Source organism: Manis javanica, chromosome 5, assembly GCF_040802235.1.
Source record: "Manis javanica isolate MJ-LG chromosome 5, MJ_LKY, whole genome shotgun sequence".
NCBI classification, from domain to species: domain Eukaryota; kingdom Metazoa; phylum Chordata; class Mammalia; order Pholidota; family Manidae; genus Manis; species Manis javanica.
Window position 1 is genome coordinate 84992992 of NC_133160.1, and position 23520 is coordinate 85016511.

Consider the following 23520-nt stretch of genomic DNA (forward strand, 5'->3'; position numbering starts at 1 on the left):
ACCCAGTTCAGGAGGGAGCTAAAAGTTTATTACCCAGAAGTGATTTTATCCCACTGTGTGAACATAAGTCAACCTTTGCCATTGATCCAAAAGGAATAATATAATATGGAAGAGATATTTTGATTTTCAAAAAGAGAAGGTTTATTCTGTAGAATGATGAGTCTGATATCAATTCTGGACTATATTGCAGAGCAGATTATAAAACTCAGTACTTAGGGAAATAAATATACCCAAGAAGTAACATAGATTACTTAGAATAAATCATGACAAACTAGTGTTTTTATACCTTGAACAAAAGAACTGGATTGCTATCAGTATGATGTTTACTCCTTGTCATCTTCAGTCATTCCCTTTGTGATGTAATGGTCTTATAACTTTAGATACCATTATGCCAATGACACTCATATATATATTTCTAGGCAAAACCTCTCTTATACTTCAGAATAATAAATCCACTTGCCAGCCTAACATTTCTGCTAATAGATATGTCATACCAACCATATCAAAATTCCATCTTTTACCTTCTCCTAACCTATTGCACCCACAGGTTTCCTCATCTCTGATAGTAAATCCATTTTTCTAATTTGCTCAATCAAAAGCCTTGGATTCATCTGTAACTTTTTCCTCTCCCTCACACTTACGTTCAGCCTATCAGGACAGCTCCTTAGCTCTGTCTTCAGAACACATCCATAGATCAAAACAGGCATCTCCACAAAGGTATGAGTTAATAGTAGCTAATAGAAAAATGACTTGGGAATTTAAATTAGACTGAATGAGATCCACACAGGGCAGAATACACCTTCTTAATAAAATAATTTCATACAAATATGAGAGACATACTTATTTTCTAGTCTAGGAGGTGTTTTGTCTGTGTATGTTTAGAACATTAAAAAAATTCTGGTATTCTGGCAACCAGTTCACTCATCAAGTCTGCTATTGCCAGGGTTGGAAAAATTACTCAAGTGGCGTTTATTAACTATATCCTATACAAACAAAACACTTTGTAAATCCTGTTCTTTGTTAGTAAGACTGGATTCCTCAATCATTTTTTTTTAGTGACTAGGCAACATCAAAACCCATATATGAACTGTTTTCTTAATACCTTCCAAATGTGTTTTTGTTGTTTGTTTTTTAGTTTTTCTCTATGTTATGTTATATAGCTATTAGTGGATGCTAAACAGACGAGACGAATGATATTTTAGACTGGCCGTGATCTTCTCTTATAGTTTTATATTGAGATGTGACTTAGCTCCCAAATTTCAATAACTTTCAAATAACTTTGCTTTAATTTGACTCTTTGGAAGGGCAAGCCTTAATTATTATTTAGGGTCAATGGAAAGGTTATTACACAAGAGGTGTTATTATATTGTTATCATATCACTTATCATAATCCCAATTTTTAACATGAGTACTAAAGTTCTCTACTTTAATGTTAACTCATATTACCAATATGATTTATCTCTCACACTGGCTCTATAAACACTTGAGGAAAACTGTATTTTATTTTAGCAACTAAAAATATCTTCTTTTGCCTAAATTTCAGGTCAGTTACATGCATGTATAATCCCATTTACCAGGCCTAGTATTTGTATCTCAGAGATGAAAAATACAAAGTTATGTTGATACTGTGGTACTGACAAATGAGCCAATGAAACAAACTAGAGAGCCTAGATATTGATTGAGAAATGGATCATTAAGAGAAAGAGGGACTATTTAAGAACTTGTTCTGGAAAAATTAAGTATCCATATAGAAAAAACTGATATTGTAAACTACCTTACTACATATAAAAATCAAACGGAGTAGGGTTTATAAGTCAGAAGAAAAAAATATAAAACATTTAGAAGAAAATATAGTAAATATCTTTCAAACCTTGAATGAGAAAGGATTTTTTGAGCAAGGCACTAACCAACAGAAACAAAAAAAGATAATCTTGACTACATTAAAAGTAAGAATACTGGCCTGTCAAATGACACCATAAATAAAGTAGAGAAGAGACCACTAATGGGGCGATGTGTGAGCACATATAGCCCACCCATATCTTATATGATTAGGGATTGATTAGTGTCTGCAATATTCAACAAATTCCTGTAAGTGAGCAAGGAATTAAAAGGGTTATAAACAATACAATAAAAATGGGAAAAACACATGAATAGGCATTTGACAGAAGAGTAATAAAATGGCCAATAAATATTTGAATAGAGCCTCAATCTTATTAGTAGAAAAGAGAATGAAAATTAAGACATTGACCTTCTATTGTATATTAGATGATCAAAAATTAGGAACTTGGTAATGATAACACCAAGTTTGTAGCAGACTATGTGGCACCTTAATATATTGTTCATGGGAGTAGAATCACTACAACCACTTAGCATCATCTTGTAATTCTGAACATTTGTACAGTCTATGACCTGGCATTTCTAACTCTTAAAAATATATCCAGAGAAATGTGTATTCATGTGTGCCAGAGATATGTAGAAAAGGGTCATAGCAGCACTAATTGCAATATCAAACAACAGAAAATAACCCAGTTTGTTGATGCATATATAAATTATGGTAGATTAATATCATGGAGTGTTATGGAGAAGTGAAAATAAATAAATGAACTATAGTTAGAAGTGAGCATAAATGAAGCTTTAAAGTATAAATGATAGTGACAGAAAGAAAAAATATAGATAATATCAAGGATAGTGTTAATTTTGGAGGAAACCAGAGGTTGGAATATGGGAAGTATGCTAAATAGAGGCAAGTTGTTGGTGTTCTAGCTCTTGGATTGGATGGTGGGTTCACAGTTTTTGACACAGTTTTGTCACAGTGTTTGACAACTTACAAATATTTAAATATACTTTGCATGTATAAAATGTACTTTTAAGATACTAAAAGTTAAAAAAATTAAAGGTGATACAAAAGAAAAACCTGAGAATCTTTGTATAACTTAGAAATTTTCCATTCAGGTAGGGTACCTGCAGATAAGAGCTGAGAGAGAGGTAAATATCTCTGGTCACATCTTCTGAAAAGTGTTATCACTTTAAAAGTGATTTTTAGAGGTCATATGTTGACAACACAGTGATAAACAGTATTAGTGAAACTTGTGTAAAAGTAGGACTTGAGCCTTGGTAAATGTAGTTAGAGCTTTTATGAGTTTTTTTCCCCAAAATGATGATCCCATTTCCCATTCACACATCCCTGCCTTCTGGAGTATTTCCTTGATATATGAACCTGGATATATCCCTCTCCTCACTCACCATCTCTCACATCATGGTTTTGGGTACTTTCTACTGAACCTAATATCATAGGTTCTTTTATTTTTTTCTGTTAGAAAAGCATTCATGGCTTCAATAAACAACTTCTTCCACAAAACAGGTCTCTATCTTATTGCTGTAGTTCTCTAAGATACTGTATAGAGAAGAAATGACTTATAGTGAATGAGGAGAATAATGAATTTTAAGGTCTCAACATTGAAATTGACATAAACACTGGATAAAATTTATTTTAATCGCATTTACAAAAAATGGCTGCTGAATTGTTCTACTGGGGCTAATTATTAAACCCATTTGCTCCTGGCCTAACCTATTTGTAAAGGACGTGATGATTCTTAAGCTGTAGTAAAACAGGTTAAAATCTCTTTAAAATATGTGTTTAAACTTTTCCTTCAGCAATATTACATAAATGGGATGTAAGATCTTTCAGCAGTTTAAGTTTGCGTGCATTTTGCATTTTGGAGGTAGTGGTTGAAAGGATTTTTGTTATTTAAATGGTAAGATGTCTAGTTAGCAACTCCCTGTTCTAAAGGTGATAGGAGCAGGTACTGTAATTTTTCTTTTTCAGAGCAAAATAGAAAATTACTTTTTCAAATTTATTGACATAAAAAGATGCTTTATGCCAGTGGTTCTCAAAGTTTGGTCCATGGACTCTTAGGTATGTCTGGGATTCTTTCAAGAAGTCTAAAAGATCAAAACTCTTTTCATAATAACACTAAGATGTTATTTGGCTTTTTCACTGTGGTGACATTTGTTAATACTGGTGCAAAACAATGATGAGTAAAATTGCTGGGGCCTTAGCATGAATTACGATAGTGGCACCAGACCATACTACTACTTCTCCATCAATGCATTTGTAATAAAATCATACACAGCATACACACATACATACATATGTATGCCACTTATGCTCAAGCATGTCCTTGATAAAGCAGTAAAAGTTAGTTTTATTAAACCTTGACCGTTGAACACATACCTTTTAAATATTCTGTATGATGAAATAGAAAGTCTGCATAAGGCACTTTAACTGCATACCATAATATGACTACAAAACTTGAGCTGCAAGTTGAACTAGCTGCTTTTTATCAAGAACATTATTATTTTTTTTAACCTGGAAGAATGGCTGAATAAAAATCTCTGGTTCTTCAGAGTTAACAAGTGTTTAGCAAGTATTTTCTGAGAAATTAACAAAGGAAATTTGTTACTTCAAGCTAAACTATTTTGATATTTATTGCCATGATAAGAGTTGAGCTTTCAAGGTCTACATAACTGCAAACTAACATTTTCTAAAGGTTGCAAAATCGTAAGGCAAAGTAGACCAAAAGATTTAATGTAATAGAGTATGAAAAGTTCATTGATGTGGTTTCAGATTCCACCAGGCAACTAACTTTTATGAAACTACCATCTGTCAAGTTTTGGTGTAGTAATCAAAGAAGAATATTCACAATTATTTGAAAAATCTATTAAAATACTCCTCCCCTTTCAAATTACATATATGTTTGAAGTCAGATTTTCTTTAGTTCAACAAAAAAACATATCACAAGAAATTAAATGCAGAGGCAGATAGGAGATTCCAGCTATTTTCTACCAAGCCAGACAGTGAAGAGACTTTCAAAATGTAAAATAACGCCATGTTTCTCACTACATTTTTCTTTTGTTTTTGAAAATATAGTTATTTCTCATAAACATATAATGGGGTTACTGTTATTTATTAAATGAACTAATAAATATTATGTTTTTAAAGTTTTAACTTATAATATGATCGATCATTATTGATAAATACAACAAATGTAAACTAAAGTTGTTTGGGGCCCTCAATAATTTTTAAGATTTGAATAGGGTCCTTAGACTGAAAACCTTGAGAACAACTTTCTTACGCAATTTTTTTTTAATTGAAGTATACTCAATATACAATATTATGTAAGTTTCTTAGGCAAATTCTTGCTTCAGGGCTAGGACCAAAATGAATAGAAAACTTTCAGCAGTGTCAGAATTTAACAGAACTAGGAAAGCAAGTTGACCCATTCTCTCACTTTTTTTGAGTGTGACTTTATCCTCACTTTTTTTAAAGTATAGTTGATACACAATATTATGTTGATTTTAAATATAGAACACAGTGGTTCAACAGTTACACACATTATTAAATCCTCATCCCAACTAGAACAGTTACTGTGAACATAAAAAGATATTATGGAACCATTGGCTATGTTCTCCATGATGCACTTCCGTTTCTGTGACCAACTTATATTATGATCGAGAATTTTTTTTGGTATCATTAATATACAATTACATGGGCAGCATTGTGGTTACTAGACTCCCTCCATTATCAAGTCACCACCACATACCCCATTACAGTCACTGTCCATCATGATTGAGATTTTTGTGCCCCTTTATCCTCCTCACCATCCCCACTCACCCACCCCAACTAATTCCCTATTGTAACCACTAGTAACTTCTCAGTGTCTATGATTCTTCTGCTGTTTTGTTCATTTTGTTTTGTTTTGTTTTTAGACTCCACAAATAAGTGAAATCATATGGTATTTGGCTTATTTCATTTAGCATCATATCCTCTAAGTCCATCCATGTTGTTGCAAATGGAAAGATTTCTTTCTTTTTTATGGCTGAGTAATTTTCAATTATATATATATGTACTACTTCTTTATCCGTTCATCCACAGATGGACACTTTGGTTGCTTCCTCATCTTTGGTATTGTAAATAATGTGGCAATAAACAGGGATGCATATTTCTTTCTGAATCAGGGATTTTGTTTTCTATGGGTAAATACCTAGAATTGGAATTACTGGGTTGAATGGTATTGCTGTTTTTAGTTTTTGAGGTACCTCTGTACTACTTTCCATAGTGGCTGCACTAATTTGCATTCCCACCAACAGTGTAGGACGGTTCCCTTTTCTCCACATCCTCACCAATATCTCACTGGTGTAAGATGACATCTCTTCGTGGTTTAGATTGACATTTCCCTGATGATTAGCAATGTGAAACATCTTTTCATGTGCCTGTTAGCCATCTGTATTTTTTCTTTGGAAAAATGTCTGTTCACGTCCTCCATCCATTTTTTAATTGGGTTATGTGTTTTTTTTTTGGTATTAAGTCACATGAGTTCTTTATATATTTTGGATGTTAACGACTATTGGAAAAGTCATTTTAAATGAATATATTCTCCCATACTGTAGGTTGCCTTTTTGTTCTGTTGATGGTGTCTTTTGCTGTACAAAAGCTCTTTTGTTTGATGTAGTCCCACTTGTTTCATTTTTTATTTTGTTTCCCTTGCCTGAGGAGATATATCCAGAAAAAATTGCTCATGCTTTTGTTTGAGAGATTTTTGCCTATGTTTTCTTATGAGAGTTTTATGGTTTCATGTCTTATGTTCAGGTCTTTAATCAATTTCTAGTTTACTTTTATGTATGGTGTTAGACAGTGATCAGTTTCATTCATTTGAATATAGTTGTCAAGTTTTCCCAACACCATTTATTGAAAAGACAGTCTTTTCCCCATTGTATATTCATGGATCCTTTATCATATATTAATTGAACATATATGCATGGGTTTACATTTGGGCTCTCTATTCTGTTCCATTGATCTATGGGTGTGTTCTTGTGCCAGTACTATACCATTTTCGTTACTGTAGCTTTGGAGTATAGCTTGAAATGAGGATATGATACTCCCAGCCTTGTTCTTTTTTCTCAGGATTGCTTTGGCTATATGGGGTCTTTTGTGATTCCATATGATTTTTAGGATTGTTTGCTCTGGTTCCTTGAAAAATGCCTTTGGTATTATGATAAGGATTGCATTAAATCTCTGAATTACTTTGGGTAGGATGGCCATTTTGACAATATTAACTCTTCCTACCCATGAGCATGGGCTAGGTTTCCAGTTTTTTGTATCTTCTTTAATTTCTTTCATGAGTATCTTATAGTTTTCAGAGTACAGGTCTTTTCCCTTCTTGGTTAGGTTTATTTCTAGATATTTTTTTCTTTTTGATGGAATTGTAAATGGAATTATTTTTCTAATTTCTTTTTCTACTAGTTAATTGTTAGTATATAAGTATGCAACAGATTTCTGTGTATTAATTTTGTATCCTGCAACCTTGCTAAATCCAGTCATTAGTTCTAATAGTTTTTTGGTCAAATCTTTAGGGTTTTCATGTCATCTGTAAATAGTGATCATTTTGCTTCTTTCTTATGAATTTGTTTTTATATCTTTATTACTGTGGCTAGGACTTCCAGTGCTATATTGAATATACAAGTGGTGAGAGTAGACATCCTTGTCCTGTTCCTGATCTAAGAGGAAAAAATGTCAGCTCTTTGATAGACTTTATTATGTTAAGGTATATACTATCTATAATCATTTTGTTGAGAGTTTTTATCATGAATGAATGTTGAATTTTGTCAGGTGCTTTCTTAGCATCTATTGAGTTCATAATATGGTTTTTATCCTTTTGCTAATATGGTATATGATTTTGATAGATTTATGAATATTATACCATGTTTGCATCCATGGAATAAATCCCACTTGGTCATGAAGGATCATCCTTTTGATGTATTTTTGAATTTGTTTGCCAATATTTTGTTGATGATTTTGGATCTGTATTCATGAGGAATATTGATCTATAATTTCCTTTTTTGTGCTATCTTTGGTTCTGGTATTAGAGTGATGCTGGCCTCATAGAATGAGTTTGGAGGTTTTCCCTCCTCTTCTACATTTTGGAGTACTTTAGAAAGGATGGGTATTAGTTCTTTAAATATTTGGTAGAATTCAGCTGTGAAGTCATCTGGTTATGGAGTTTTTGTTTGTGGGAGTTTTTATTCCAATTCGATTTTGTTACTGATAATTGATCTGATCAGATTTTCTGCTTCTTCCTGGGTTAGTCTTGGAAGGTTATACTTTTCTGGGGATTTGTCTATTTCTTCTCAGTTGTCCAATTTATTGGCATATCACTTTTCATAGAATTCTCTAATAATTCTTTGTATCCCTGTGGTGTCAGTTGTAACTATTTTTTTGTGTGTGTGTGTGTCTGATTTTGTTTATTTGTGTCTTCTGTCTTTTTTTCTTGGTAAGTTTGGCTATGCGTTTGTCTATTTTGTTTATCTTCTCAATGAACCAGCTCTAGGCTTCATTGATTTTTTTCCTTTGTTTTATTCTTCTTTATTTTCTTTATTTCTGCTCTGCTCTTTATTATGTCCCTCCTTCTTCTAACTTTGGGTTTCACTTCTTCTTCTTTTTCTAGTTTATTTAGTTGAGAGTTCAGATTGTGTACGTGGGATTGTTTTTGTGTCTTGAGGTAGTACTGCTATGTACTTCCTTCTTAGAACTGCTTTTGTGGCATCCCACATATTTTGAACAGTTATATTTTTGTTTTCATTTGTCTTCATATATTACTTGATTTCTTTTTTGGTTTGTTCATTGATCCATTGATTATTTAGAAGCATGTTGTTTAACATCCATGTATTTATGGGGTTTTGTTATTCTTTGTATAATTTATTTCTCATTCCATACCATTGTGATCTGAAAAGAGGGCTTATACAATTTCATTCTTTTTGGACTGATTGAGGATCTTTTTGTGTCCTAATATGTGACCTATTCTGGAGAAAGTTCCATGTGTACTTGAGAAAATTTTGGGTGAATTGTTCTGTAGATGTCTGCTAAGTACATCTGATCTAGTGTGGTGTCCATTTCCTTTGTTTCCTTATTTATTTTCTTTCTGGTTGATCTGCCATTGATGTAAGTGGCATGTTAAAGACCCCTAATATGATTGAGTTGTAGTCTATTTTCTCCTCTAGTTCTGTTAGTATTTGTTTTACATATTTAAGTGCTCCTCTCTTAGGTGCATAGATATTTATAGTGGTGATATCCTCTTGTTGGATGACTCCTTTATCATTATGTAATATCTTTCTTTATCTCTTTACTTTTTCGTCTTGAAGTCTATTTTGTCTGATATAAGTATTGCTACTACTGCTTTTTTCTCCTTGTTATTTGCATAAAATATCTTTCCATCCTTTCACTTTCAGTCTATATATGTCTTTAGATGCAAAATTAGTCTCTTGTAGGCAGCGCATAGATGAGTCTCATTTCTTTATCCATTCTGCCACTTTATGTCTTTTGATTGGTGCATTCAGTACATTTACATTTACCATGTTATTGATAGGTATATACTTATTGCCATTTTATTGTTTTCTGTTTGTTTTTATAGTTCCTTCCTTTCCTTTATTCTTCTCTTATACTCTTCTTTTGTTATTTGATGGTTTTCTTTAGTGCTGTGATTGGATTTCTTTTTTTATCTTTGTGTATTTATTATAGGCTTTAGGTTTGTGGTTACCATGAAGTTCATAATAGTATCCTAAATATATAACTATATAAGTTGATTGTTTCCCTATTTTGATCACAATCTGAAATTACTTCTTTTGTGTTCTCCCTCCTCTCTACTTTATGTATTAGATGTCATGATCTGCATATTTTATGCATCCCTTGACTGATTTTGTATATAGTTTTACTACTTTTGTTTGTTTGTTTGTTTTAACTTCATACTTGCTTTGTAAGTGATCTACTACCGTTTCTGTGGATGTATTTTCATGATGAAAAATATTTAGGCTTAGGAATGTTTCCATCTACAGAGTCTCTTTAACATATCCTCTAGGGCCAGTTTAATGGTGGTGAATTTTTTCAACTTTTATTTATCTGAGAAACTTTTAATCTCTCCTTCAATTTTGAATGATAACCTTACTGGGTAGATGATTCTTGCTTGAAGGTCTTTCTCTTTCAATATATTAAATATTTCATGCCACTGCCTTTTGGCTTGTAAAGTTTCAGGTGAGAAATCTTCTGATAGTCTTATGGGTTTTCCCTTATAGGTAACTGTCTGCCTCTCTCTTGCTACTTTCAGTAATCTCTCTTTTTAATCTTTTCCATTTTAATTATGTCTTGGTGTTGTCTTCCTAGGGTCTCTTTGTTAGGGGCTCTCTGTGCTTCCATGACCTGAGTGTCTATTTCCTTCCCTAGATTATGGATGTTTTCAACAATTATTTCTTCAAAGAGACTTTCTACTCTTTTGTCTCTTTCTTCTCCTTCTGGTGCCCCTATTAATGCAAATATTGTTTTGTTTGGAGTTGTCACACAGCTCTCTTCACTGTCTCTCACTCCTAGAAATTATTTTTTCTCTCTGTTTCTCAGCTTCATTATATTCCTGTTCTCTAATTTCCATTTCATTGATTGTCTCCTCTATTTGCAGCAATCTATCATTCATTCCCTCCATTTTGTTTTTTCATTTCAGTTACTGTATTCTTCAGCTCTGAGTGACTCTTTTTCAAATCTATCTCTTTGTAGAAGTTCTCACTGATCTCATGAATTATTTTCTGCAGGTCAGTGAGCACATTTAGGATGTTTACTTTGAAATCTTTATCAAGAAGATTGATGATCTCCATTTCATTTAGCCCTCTAGAAGATGCCTAATTCTGTTCTTTTGTTTGGACCTTATTCTTCTACCTTCTCATTTTGTTTGGGTTTCTATGTTTGTTCCTTTGTATTAGATAGATCTGCTATGCCTCCTGGTATAGAGACCAATGACTATGAAGAAGGCATCCTGTGGTGTTCAGAAGCTCAAGACTTTACTGATCAGTGCCTGGTTCTCCTTTGCAGCAAAGCTGCAGCTGCTGGTGGTAGGCTGTGGGCAGGCCACTTTCTGCCTGTCTGCTGGCAGTGGCCTATGTCAGTCAGCATGGGCTGACAGTTCATTTCAGTGGGACTTTTGTGAGCCATGCAGTAGACCTTCTGCTGGGATTGTTGTCAGCAGGACTTCCCTCTGCCTGCTAGGAAGCAATGGAGGTGCTGCTGGGCGGGCAGGGTTGATGGGGCTTGTTGTGCAAAGAAGCATGCTTCAGGGCTGGGCCACCAGCAAGGAGGAAGGAGTATTTGGAGCTGTCGCCCCAGGTGCCTCACCAGTTGGACTGAGAGAGGGCCAGAAAAGTTGGGAAAGTCTCTCTCTGCCAGCCAGGCAGCAAACTCAACTGGTTTTGGATTGATTGAACAAGCAGGTGGCAGGAAAGCACCTAGGTGCTGAACCCAGCCAGGGGGATGGAGCATTTGGGGCTGGCTCCTGTGAGTGCCCAACTTGTTGGCTTGAGGGAAGGCTGGGGAAGCATCATCCACCTGTCTTTTCTCCTCCAGAGAGAACTCCCTCCATCCCCTGCCCCTCTAGCACCCTTCACATTCTTGGTAAATCTTTCAAACTGCCGCCTCTGTGTTGTGTCTCAGTGGGACTGATGAGCATGGCTCTCTGCACTTAATAGGACTCTCATCCTCCCAGAGCACTCCAACTCTCCCTGGTGCCCAACCCTGTTAAGCACCAAGGCCCAGTGCAATATGAACTTCTATTCCCAGATCAGATCTCCAAGGCCAAGTGTGCAGTTCCTTAGTGCCTATCCCCTCCCTGCTCCATTCCTCTGGACTGGGGAAATGGCTTGGGTCCTGCTAGTTGGGGCTCTGCCACTATACCCGTCTCTGTGTGGTCTTCTCTTCTTCACCAGATGTGATGGTCTGTTCTTCAGTTCTTCTTCTCAGTCTTCAGGTTGTCTTCAGGGTTTTATCTGATGTAGTTGCTTTCTTGGTTTATACATAGGAGGAGGTTTCCCCTTGCCTTCCTACTCTCCTCTCTTTTCCCAAGATCCTCTATCCTCACAATCCCATTCTCTTTAAAGTTCTAGTTCCTGAGACTTAACACCTTTTATGAAGTTCAAACCCCACATTTATTCTCTTAATCAATATTTATTGAGAACCTTCTATGGGATAATTATTGCCCAAGAACTAGAAATACAGAAAAAAAGATAAACACCCCTGTCCTCCCTTAGAAATGATGTTTAAGTTAAATATTGGATTTAGCTTATATTGCTGAGTGAAAGATTGTTGACTGTACTGATGTGTGCTTAGATTATTTCAATTTAGAAAGTAGGAATAGAAGCATTATCTATTTTTATTGCCTGCCCACTCTCACATGTAGCTGCCTTAATAAATGGTTAACCTATAACTTGAAAGTAATCATTGTGCATTTTATCATTTTAAGTTGAAGGTTCTTTAAGAGTCAGGCTATAATCTAACTTAAAGCACACACTGAGTATAGACAATATGTAGATACTCCTTTTTTTAGCCTTGTGGGAAGGTAGACTGTTTGCAGGTAAATCAAATCATTTAAATGGAAGAAAGAAACCCACAGGTGTTTTATTTTGTTTTGTTTTAGTGCAAAAAGCAATTAATTTAAGTCTATAAAGTGATGGTAAACTCCATACATGGCAAAATTCTTTGGGATCCTTAGAGGAAAATAAGTCCTTTTGAAGTAAAAATTTGAAGAATTAAGGAACCATTACCTGTCATCAAATTCTTATTCCCCATAATTCAAGGAGAACTCACACAGAATTACAGAGATTTAGAAACTGGTTAACAAGTAGTCATTTAAGGAAAAACATGTTATCCAAGGAGCCTAAAATTTCTCTTTTGTGCAATAAAATGCCTTGTTCTACTTTGTTACTAATTCAGGAATGTCCTTTCCAATGCTGTGTCGAAGTGAGGGCTTGTGAATTTTATTAAAGTGACATATCTTAAAAATATTGCTGTCCCTTGGCCCTTCCTCAGCTGCAAGTTCCCTTGTTGAAATGTAATTTCATAAGGTTATTCTGAAATAAAATTTCATTTTTCCTTTCCTCTACCACTTCCAACTGCAAACTCCTATCCACCTTTGTGCAATAATTAATATGTATGTTTAATATAAGAACTCATCTTCTCCCCTCACCCTCCTAGCTGCAGATTCCTGTCCTTTGTGTTTTTCTTTACCTTTTTGTTTGTAGTAATATTTCATAAATACAGAAAAAGGTCATGTTCTCCATCCCACACTGTTGTCCTGACTCTCAGTGGTTCTGATTCTTGCCAATGGAGATTACCCCAGGTCCTTCCTTAGTTGAAACATTACTCTTAAATTCCACTATTTTTATTTTATTTTTGAATTCTTCAGTTCCCAAGACATTATTAAATAAGCATTAGCCAAGGAAGAATATATTATAATTTTCTAGTGTTGAAATTAATGGAGTTTTTTTTCTATGATTGAGGATGATATACATCCTATCTTCTGAATTGATCCTTTACTAGGTAATCTATAATTCCTTCATACTAAACATTTAAGTATATGAAAACATTTCAGTTGTTGAGAAGACATACTTGGTTCAACTTTGATAATCCTTTATGTTTCATTTACTTATCAGATTTGCAAACACAAAATTGTTATTTGGCAGTTTATGAAAAGACATTACAAATAACCAAATACTCCTGATCATAGAGTAATGACCTGATATTTCTGTTATACAATCTAGTTTTGATTATATTCATTCATCATATTTCTAAGTACTCTCGAAAATTTCTACTTAGTAGAATATCAAGTCCAGGGAGCCTTCTATTTGATTACTACTACTAAAGTGGTTTTATTTGATTTATAATTTTCTTAGACTATTAAACTCTAAAAACCTGGAAAAAAATATAAACCAAATTAGACACAAAATAAAAAACTTGATGTCTAGAGAAGGTTCAATTTGTCTGTGTGTGTGTGTGTGTGTGTGTGTGTGTGTGCGCGCGCGCACGCGTGTGTGTGTGTGTTTAAGGTATTGTTTTGTGTATGAAACATTAAAGGAGCTTTGGCCCTCTCCCTTTGTTCTTCCACTTTGTGACTGGAGTGAGCTTTCCAAATTGCAAATCTGATGGTGTCTCTCCCCTTTAAGATAAAGCCTAACTTCATTAACATGATTCACAGGTCCATGACTTACAGGAGTGCTTACCTTTGCTTGCCCTGCTGCTGCTGCTTTTTTCTATTACACGTTTGACCTGGGTAACTCTTCCTCATCTTTCTTACTAAACTTTCTTACTGCCTTACTAAACTTTCAAAGGCAAAACAAGATTCCTAGGTGTTCCAAAAGCATCCTGTATTTGCTGTCATTATAGCTGTTACTCTCATGAATATTTTTGGTCGGTATTACACCTCATTCTCCACTCCCACCCAAATGGAAAGATCAAATTTTTTTTCACCATTGTATACCCAGTGTCTTGTACAATGACAGCCACAGAATAGATGGGTAGTAAATGCTACTTGAAAGAATGAATTTTGAATTATAAATCTTACAGAGTCCTTCTCAGCCCTGCAGGATGATTCTGTATTGCTTTTTACATAGTCTACTTATGTTTTAATGGTGGTGATTAGAGAATACCTATTTTCTGTCGACTCTGTATTATCAGCAACTGAAACCTAAGGACATGACTCAGAGAGAGTTTTAAGGCATTTTATCAAACAAGGTGCAGCCAGGAATGGAGTAAGGATATCAGGAGATGATATGGGTGTCTAGTTCGGGAAGTTTTTCATTCTGAGAACTGATGTTTCCCAAGGATTCAGCAAAGCTGTATAAAGACATGCAATCACCTCCTGCTGTTTACCTTAAGTCTTAACAATTTCAAGTATGTCCTTATATGTCCATACTTGCCAAAGAGCATGACTGAATCCATTAGTGCACCACTTCTTAACCTTAACCACACACTACAATCACTAGATGCCCAGGCTGCACCTCAGACCAGTTAAATAAAATCCTTTGGTGTAAAATTCTGTCATGCATAGTTTTTAAGCATCTCTGAGTGATTTCAATGTGCAGCCAACTTGAGATCCATTGCACTTGAAGATGTCAACAGACATTGATTTAGAATCACCTTAAGCTCCATAAGCATCCTCAAAGAAAGGCATGGGCTAGGACACACCACCACACCTAAGGCACCCGCTTTCTTCTCAGAAACATTTATTATTTTGCAGTGCCATAATTTAAAACTATATTTACTTAGAAGTACTGAGGGGCTCTCAGATGCAATCACTTTATTGTCAGGAGTGCTGAGCTAAATGGCTATTTTGGCAGGAAAAGGCAATACATATGAAAAAATAATGTTTCCTTACTGCCACTTTCCGTAAGTCCATGTTGAAAGAGACCTTAAAGCTTTTATGACCCTACAAAGAGAAAATACAGCCTCTGTCACTCTTGAATCCATTGACACAGAAGAGATATTAAAGTTCCATGCAGAAGCTTCAATTTAAGCACAAACTTGAAAATTAACACAAATATCCTATTTTTTTAAATGAATTTAGGATCATTCCATTGGGGAAAAATCATTAACCTAAAATAGCAAAGGTACTATGAGTGTTGCTCTTTCTAAATATATGCACCCTTTATTTTATCCTCTCATTCCAGGAATTTGGAGTGAATTTCTATCTTTAAAGAATGTCTTCTCCTCACAACATTTAGAACACTGACCCTTTAAAAAGTTTTCACAGCCTATCAATGTTTGACTTATTTGTCATATTAACACTCCTTATGTCCCTTTACTTTCTCCTCTAAAACAGATGCATTTTACAACCAAGGAAGTTTAAGATTTTATTACAATTCACTTTCAAAATGCTGTACTTACCAATCAAAATTGGGGAACTATTTTTGCCAAAAGGTTCTTATTTAACCATTATGTGTTTCCTTAATTTTCATTTGATTTACTTTGTACTATAACCAGACACAAACCAGAGATTGTCATCTGCCCTATCACTTCTTTCACTTAAGTCAAATTGGGAGGTATGCAGTGTGGGTGTGGGGGAAGGGTGAGCAGAGTGAAAAGAAAAGTGGGAACCACCCGCAATCAGTTCGGCCATCAAATGAATCATATAGAATTTAATACTTGACAAATAACTGTGCACTTAGCATGATCTTGGAGTCACTAAAGATTTCAACCAGATCCTAGGAATCTGACCCAGACAAACAAGCCTTCTTCTTACCAAAAGATTGTTTGCTGAAGGTATTCTTTTTCCCACACCCACGTGCTGCTGAGCATGGAAAGAGGATCTGAGACCAGGGAGGAATTTTTGCCTGGAGTTTAGTTAGATACATAGAAAAACTGATTGCTTTAAAATGATCGTTGAGATGTTGACTTTCCTCCTTCTGAATACACCCTTCTCACATTACCAAAATTATGTACTCAAATATGATTATCATTAATAACAAAAAAAAAGCTGCTTGTTTTTTTAAGTCATTTTAATGTGAGTTCCAAACCATTACCTTCTATCCCTTTAATTTTTCCCCCCCTAAAGTTACCTTCTAGCTCATTAGCTACAGTCTAGCTCTTTGATTACCTTCTTAGCTCTTCAGTTTTTGTTTCCAACATTTTCTTAAATGTTGGAATTAGTCTGTGAAGCCATGACTGGTTTTTACACAGAAGAATGCTATTTCTTTTAAATTCCCATTGGTGTTATGGTTCGTTTCCATTTAATTATGCTGTTTTAAAATAAGAGACCATAGTCTTCCCTGAAGAGCTTCTCCAGTGATTCTGGCATCCTGTCAGATTTGGGAACCCACTGCTCTAGAGACAAAATGTTTACTAAATGAGATTGAAAGACTTCTTTTTGCTACTAGTGTGGCTTATCCAGTGGAAGCAGGTACTTTGTGGAACTCTACTGATAATTGTAGAATCATAATATAGTTTGTCTACTGGGGAGTGTGAGTCTATTAGAAACTAAAACCAAAATAGAATAAAAATCTCTGCATTTTATCTCTCCACTTACAGGAGTCTTTGAAAATACTTCTACCTCTTTAATTGCAAGTTCAGAATAATAATGGGATGCATGGAGTGTGTGGGAGAATTAAGACAATGGTGCACACCAGATACCATACAAGGAAGAGAGAATAGGATGATGAGTATCATCAAAACATCTCCATACATTCTGGGGAGAACTCTGGTAAAGGCATTAAGGAGGAAGAAACCAATCTTCCAGGTCTTCCTGTTGTTTCACATTTTTCTATTTTCTATTTTCTGTTTACTTTTGCTACCTAACAAATGACCACTAATTTAGTGGCTTAAAGTAACAAATTATCTTACAAAACTATATGTCGGATGTTTGACACTAGTCTCATATGCTAAAATCAGTGTGTCAGCAGGGCTATGTTCCTTTCTGGAGCTCTGGCGACAATCCACTTCTGGGACTTTTCCAGTTTCTAAAGGCCACTCGCATTCCTTGGCTCTTGAGACCACTTCCCTCCATCTTCAAAGTCAGCAACAGAAGTCCTTTCACATTGCACTGCTCTGACCCTTCGTCCTTAGTAACATCTCTAAGTCTTATAGGCCCTATGAATACAGCCTGGAAAGCTTTTCCAGTTCTAAAGACCTGTGTGATTGGATTGGGCCAACCCATATATTCCAGGATAATCTCCCCACTTCTAGGTCTTCAATATCTGAGCAGTCCCTTTAGTCATGTGAAGTCATATATTCACCAATTCTGGGGATTAGGATATGGCCATCAGTGGGGAGCCTTATTTTGCTACTAAAACATGTGTAACATTTACCCAGTTCTTCTGTATACTACATCTTGTATAATTTTATTGAATTATAGAATTATATAGCAAGGTAAATTTAAAACATTATTAGAAGTGATTTTCTTGTAAAATGCAGATAACTTGTGCTTAATGGTAGAATAGGTGCTAATAGATTCTTAATTGGGCTTTAGTCTAAATCACCCTTGAAAATTTCTCGAGGCATCAGTGTGAATCCTAGCAAAGTCTATCAGTAATTACCGATACAATCCTCTTTTCCTTCATCACTGGAATAGATCACTAGAATTGTTATCTGTCTGAGCACCACATGCAGTAGTTGGTAGATGAAAAAGACATCTCTAAATATTTGAATCACAATGAAGTGAGACCTCACAATATCACAACATAAGAAGCACTTGGGAATGGAGTCAGTAATTCAGTATCACGGCCACACACCTAATCCCTCATTTACTCTGATTATGCAATTTGGAATGGTGGGCTTTATTTAAATTGTTTTCTCTCTCTTGCACTCTATTTTATAGATTCTCTCTCTCTCTCTCTTTCTCCTAATCCACAGAGCACTAAGAATATGTAATGTTGAACTGTGTTGCTTCATTAATTCTGATTTTGACCACCTCTCATAAGAAGACAAATAAGTAACACAAATAGGAAAATTGAACCTCATCCTTATGATGTTTTCCCCAGTCTAGTAGTTTAGTTTGGAATGCAAGACTCAGACAACTTCTAGAGCAGTGCTTCTCAGATTACACTGTACATACACAATACCTGGGGAGTGTATCAGAATACAGATTCTGACTCAGCAGATCCAGGTGGAGCCCAGTAGTTTGCATGTTAACTAGGGCCCGAGTGATACGATGATGATGAACTCCATCTGAGACAGGTTAGTTGTACCCTACTGATGATGTGTTTTTACATGGTAACCCTGTTCAGTGGGAAAGGAAGCTGTAGGTTCAGGTATTTGGGGTATGTGTTGGCTGAGGAGCTGCAGGGACAAAGCTACCGTCTGTGGGGTCATGACTGAACACCCCCATGTCAGAAGCCTGCCAAGGCAGAATTCTAGGGCAGCGCCACCCAGCCAGGCAGAGGTACACGGGGAGCTCAGGGTGGGAGGGTGAAGCATGCGCACTTCCGTTAGGACTGGAATGACTGTAAACTGCCTGGGCAGAGGGAGACCAGAGCAAACGCTGGTGGGAGTCTCCCGCAGTCCTGTGTAGAACCCTCACCTGATCTGGGTGGAGGGAAGAGAGACTGCGCCATCTAGTAGCTAGTTCCCTTCAAAGATTCCCTCAGAATCGCAGGCACATCTGGAGCATGCCATGTGAAGAGAAAGGCAGAGACTTACAAGCCAAGAGCCGCTAAAGACTGCCACCGACCATCAGAGAGGGGAGGAACGCTCTCCCTCAGTCCCTCAGAAAAAAACAGCTGGCCCTCACCTTTTAAGTAGTGAGGCTTTAGTAGACTCGAGCTATGGAGGATTTCACTTTCAATCTACCCATAATGCAGTAGTAGGTGCCATGAATTACAGACTATTAGTCATTTATGGAATGTGATAATTTATCTGACCTTATACTAAGCAGTTTATGCATGTTAGTTATCTAATTTAATCCCCACAAGGATGCTAAGAGACTGGTATTATCCCCATTTTACAGAAAAGGAAGTGAATGCTTAATAAAGATCACACAATTCATAAGTGGCACAGCAGTATTCAAACACATCTGTGCTATTCTCAGACCTGGAATTTTAATTACGTGCTATGGTAACTATTTCACCAGAGAGCAGACCAGAAGTCCAGGACCAGAGGTTAGAATATATTAATTTTTTAATTTTTTTATACCATATTTAGGGCATACCAAATTTGCTTTAGACTCAACATTTGTTCAAGGACTAGTGGTTTTCTCCTCCTTTTTTTTTTCTCTTTTCTTTTCATTTTGGCAGTAGAAATCATTGAGCCAGCAAAGCAGAAGCATGTGAAGCCCTCGAGCAGATAAACATTTTCCATTCACATTTTGAGAAGAATAAAAAAGCCAAATAAAAGAACCCAAATGGCAAACACTGTAAAGCCATTCCTTCATAAAAATAAATTTTTGGTGAAGAGGTCTTTCATTCAAAAATTAGATCCAGCTTCTGCTTATGGAAAAAGCAAGTAAAAGGCAGGAAGAACCAGTAGATCTGCTAACTGTACAGCCACACGGTGATACGTGGAGTTGCAGAATACAAAATGTACACTTGAAAGATTTGAACAATTTATTTGCATATCTATACGCTGTGGGATCAGGCATTGCAAAGAAACAGTGTCTTGTAGCTAGTTCAGAATGACATAATTCAGGACAGATTTTTTTTCTCCAACACATGGTTTTGAAATCGAATATTTCTTTTCTTTGAAGAGAGATGGAAAAGTCATTATGAACCAAGTGCAAAAAATTAAGTGCAGAGCAAGATTTTCATGGCACGTAACACTTCACTTCCTGCCTATCTTTGATTGGGTGGGCATACTTCTTGTCAGCAAAGACCAGTGAGTTTTCCAGGGTTGAGGTTTGTAGTGAAAGATGTAATGATAAGGTTTTCACAGTCTAACGGACAATCATTTTTCTCTGTCGTGACTTCAAAAGGTTATTTTTCCTAATGATTCCAGAATTTATTTTTAATGCATAGCTATATGCCTTTCCTTATGGAAAACAAGTAGTCTTTCATTCCTTTAGGTTAAAATAATAATAGTTCACTCTTGAGTACACACAGAATATCGTTCCTTATGAGCAAGATACTGCATCAAATGGTGTGAGAGGTGGCAAGCCATGATCTCTGCCCTCTAGGACATGAAAACCTGCAAATAATCTGGGATAAGAAGGAAGAAACAGAAAGAGAATGAATGCACTCCTCTTTAGCCACCATGAGATACCTCCAGGTTTTGTGCTAAGAACTTTGAATGTATTGTTTGATCTTTACAACAATCAGGAATCATTAATTTAAGCCTCAGTTGTATTGTCTCAAAAGCCATTTCTTTAATTTATTTCTGAAAGTACAGACATCCTCTTATAGGAGTTAACTTGTTTACTTAGAAAATTCTTGGAAGAATTCAGGCTTTAGGATTACCAAGACCTCCATTAGTTTCCTAGGACTGCTCTTACAAAATGCGACAGACAGGCTTAAAAACAGCGGAAGTTTATTCTCTCACAGGTCTGGAGGGAAGAAGTCTGCGATCAAGGTTTTGGCAGAACCATGCTCCTTGTAAAGGCTCTAAGGAAGGGTTCTTTCTTGCTGCTTCTTCCTTCTGACAGTTGCTGGCAATTCTTGGCATCCCTTAACTTCGTATGCTTCTGTGCATGTTTATGGGTTGTGATGCTGAAGAGTTATAATGCTTGGTCTCATTCAAAGCTGAGAGTATGGGTTTTTTTTGTTCTGTTCCGTTTTGTTTTCAGTAGACAGAAGAGCCCTGTCCAAATGATATGGAGAGAAGTGAAAAGAGGTCAATCCACAGGCCAGTCATACCTGGGTTTCTCCTCCCAGGAAGCTTCAAGTCTGTGACTTTAGAACGAGTTGCAGTTAATACAGTTCAGTTAGTTGTGGAAATAAGATTAACTACTTACCTCAACTCTGCAGATGTTGGATTTCCACTTCCTAACTGTATAGTCATGGACAAGAGACTTTATTCAAAGTCCAATTTCTTTATCTGTAAAATGGAGATAATAAGCATTGCATGAGGATTTTATGAGACAATTTAAAGAGTCTAACATCCTGTGTGGCACATAATGGACCACAGAAGTTTGTTCTCTTTGTCCTTTGGCTTATGTGGGCACACTACATCTGAAAGAGATTACAATTTAGGAAATCTGGTTCAGGACCCCTCTCTTACCACATAGAATAGGAAAAATAGTAAAATGAAGCAAGTTAGCATATAGCACAGCAGAAAGATACTGAATAGTTACCAAGTAACAAATCGAGACATGTAGGTTTAAACTGCCCTTTCCTTCTTGGAGTAGAAGCCTCTTTATGAGGAATGTTTCAGGGGCTAATAGTACGCTGTTTAGCATCCAGCGTTACAAAAATTGATGGTGCCAGTTTTGCTTAGATTGAAAAACCCATCATCATTTTGTCCAAATGTTGTAAAAACCATTCTTTATTCTAATTGAAATGAGGGTTATATTGTTGATGAATGAAACAGAACCACTGTAATTTGATCTCTAGTCATTAACATCCTTTCAAAACTATTGAAGTGTGTTTTTTCTGACTATAACACGAGCAAAGAAAAATCCATAGTAAAAGCAAATTTGCCATTAATCCAGGACTATTCCTCTTAAAAGTAAGAATTTATTAGATATATAGTAAATTGCAAGTTCAGTAAGTTTTAGCAGGCTTTTATCTTTATAAAATTGTGCATTGTTTTACATATTTTGGCCTATTGATATTTGTATTTCTATTTTATCATCCCTGTATGTACTTTTCTTTTCTCCAGTTATGTATGCTCTTATCACCTCTTTACGCATTTCTTTTCCCATCACCAATTTCATTATCATGTTTATTCATTTTCAGTGATAAGTTTTCAAAACTTTCCCTCTTCTCTTCACAGGCACAGTTCTTTCTGTTTTATAATTTGAATAATTTATACTTTATAATTTGAAGAGTTGAAGTCTTACCAATTTCAAATACTGCAGTTTATACTTAAGATTTACATTACTCATGTCTGTAGAACATCGAAGTTAAAAATAATGAAAAATACAAAGACTTGACTTAGATTTTTCAATTAGCTTTTTTTATGTAGCCATATCCTTTCTAACTAAAGAAATACTGAATTAGAAAAAGTTCCCTTAAAATAAAGATGTGTACATGTATGTATGTGTTCGCACACAGATAAATGTTCACACTCACACCTATATATATGTAAATACATATATTTGTGTTTATATATATTTATATCTCTGTATATATACTTAAAGATTTTCTTTATAGTAGGATCACATCTAATGCATTCTTAAACACTAACAATCTGCAGTGGTCCAGGCCTTGTGTTAGGTGATCCTCAAATTTTAGTTGTGATTCTCATGGCAACTTTAGAAGGTAGGCATAGGATTATCATCAGGAAAGCAAAGTAACTTGCCTAAGTATGTAAAAGCCAAGCTCTGAGGTTAGGATATAGATGAATCCAGGTCTTTCTGGGTCCAAAATTTGTATGCTTTCCCTGAAGGCATTTCCTGCCTTTTTTTCCCTAAGGAAACAAAGTAGATAATGCTAAGGAGTTAAGTCAGGGACTCTCTTTGTAATGATTCAGTTTTTCCTCTGAAAGTTTATTAGGGTTCAGGAAGATATTTTTATCAGTTGCAAAATCACATACTTATATTATGACCAATTTACATGATGTAAAATGACTTGGAATTTCATTACTTCAAATGTAAGCTTTCTAATGTGGTCCTCAAGGTGCTTTGTATAATTAGCAAAAATAAACTGATTTCTCTTTCTAAACAGGATAAAGGGCAATTTTTTGCATAAGCTACAGCTATTTGGATATGGCTTATCTTGAGAAACTCTGACAACAAGTTTATTAGACATATATTTTTTGGAAATAATACTGATATTTTACAGAACTAGAAATATAATACCATAAATATAAAACTATAGAATATATAGAATATATCTTATGCAGTTATTCCCTTATAGGAGAATCCATTGAAGATTTTCATTTAAAATTATTATTATAATTTTAAAGTCACTATTCTGTTTTGACTAGAACTACTGAGTTAAATGTGATTTATAAACTACTTGCTGGCATCCATTTCAGAGATTGCTTTTGGAAGGAACGTTGACTATCCTTACTCAGCTAAAGAAAGGAATGTAAATACACCTTTATGCCCTTGCATAATCAAAAAATTTATAACA

The 23520-nt window shown here is 35.3% G+C and overlaps 1 protein-coding gene across 1 annotated transcript in view; it reads left to right on the top strand.

Annotated features, from left to right (window-relative positions):
- The window catches only part of DKK2 (dickkopf WNT signaling pathway inhibitor 2), a 100158-nt gene that overhangs the window by 18267 nt on the left and 58371 nt on the right, over positions 1-23520 (top strand). The gene's annotated exons all lie outside the window — the stretch shown is intronic.